Raw genomic sequence first — 1,765 nt, forward strand, 5'->3', positions numbered from 1 at the left:
ATTTAACTTCTATATAGACGTAGATTTCGAGATTTCTTATAGGTTACACCACTGTAACGTATATTTAGAGGTTAAAAGCGACCAAAGTCATGTCTTTACAACACGAATAGAAGTTACATCTCGGAAAAAACAAAAACAGCTTGTTGTAACTTATAAATGTACCCACTACTCCGACACTGTAACTTCTAAGCGAAATCTTCAACGATAATTTCTTTGTTAGTTTCTTATCGTTTGTTTTCCTTCTGTTTTTCAGCATAATGCCGCGTTTCAGCCTCCCATTCGAGACGACAGTTGCGAATCTACGCTGTTATTTTTTATCTCTTTCAGCGTCATTTATACGTCGACTACAGGTTATCAATGCTGCATGAACACAGATTATAAGTTCGCAGTCTGGAATACTGATAGTATGTTTCTTTCTAAAGGGTGGAAAACCATTGTCAATGCCGCAACCACCAAGATTTCCGATTTCGCTGCGTAGCCGAGCCTGGTCTAGGTCTATCCACACTGAGAGTGGTTTCCTTGAAACGCTTAACGCTCGTCGTCCGTCCGTTAACAAGTGTAATCTGTTTTAATCAGCGGTTTTCCTCGCGTTTATCATAGTATAGTCAGGAACAACGGAAAAGCTAGATGTCGCTAGCAAACAAGGATATTTTCGGTGTTCTCAGGGGAAAGTGTAGTAAGTGCGAAGATGGCAAAGAATATATAACCGAAAACGAACGTCACCACCGCAGCCCTAATTCACACACTTCATACACTGGATAAGTGTACATTTTGTGCTAGGTACGTGCGTTATTTTGATAGCAAGAGCTCTTAGTTGTGATTATGGCAAGCGTTTTGCGGTCCTGCATATGAACGCCACTTACGCTTGCTACTTTTCTGCTCTTACTTGGTCGCCAAGTCAATACACCGGCGTCCATTTTGCGAGCTGCGGATATATGCATCGAGATATATAATTCGCAGCTTCCTACTTGTTGTATTCTTACGATATTCTAAGACTCAATCGCGGAGTGAACGCCTTCCCGCATTTATGCTGCTTTGTACCTTGTGCTTTGTATGGATTTGAATGGTTCCGTAAATGTTACTCTCATTGCCCAAACTTTTGTTCCCAGGATCCCACATGCAGGTTCACATACCGTCTCCAGCGCAATGCAGTACCTCACAAACTCGTCCCAGAGCGCCTCCAACGCTGATAACGCAGTAATGTAGTGTCTCCTGCGTTACTGTACACTCACATTCCTCAAGGTTGTCCGCCTTTTATGTAATACTGTATTGCCATTTGCGCTCGCCTCTGCAACACGAATGTGGAATAAATTTTTTTCTGCTTGAATTCTCCATTTCTTTGGGTCTGTTCAGCTTAGCAAACTTAGGTCAGTTGTTTTGACTCGCTGGCTTCCTCGCACTTTTATGCATTGCTTCTCACTTAGAAGATAGTTCTTTTTTCCACCCACATACATGGTAAAGCGACCATGGTTTCTCCTCACATCAGAATCGCACTTGTGCACAATGTGTCACCTCTCGACAGACTTCTGTTTTTGTAATATACATATGTTCAAGATCTCCTTTTCTGCTGGTTCATTTTGGTACCTTGGTGTGTTCTCTAAATGTCTGTCCATGTCCCACGCACAGGGCGTTTGTTTTTATTCGCATCACATCAGCGCTCATTTGACAGGTGGGTTATGTTAATTTTCGCAAATTAACCCATCCGTAGTTACAAACATTTCCGACATTTCCTGACGCATGTGTTTGTAACTACGGATCGATCAAT

Source organism: Ornithodoros turicata, unplaced genomic scaffold, assembly GCF_037126465.1.
Source record: "Ornithodoros turicata isolate Travis unplaced genomic scaffold, ASM3712646v1 ctg00001308.1, whole genome shotgun sequence".
Classification (NCBI taxonomy): domain Eukaryota; kingdom Metazoa; phylum Arthropoda; class Arachnida; order Ixodida; family Argasidae; genus Ornithodoros; species Ornithodoros turicata.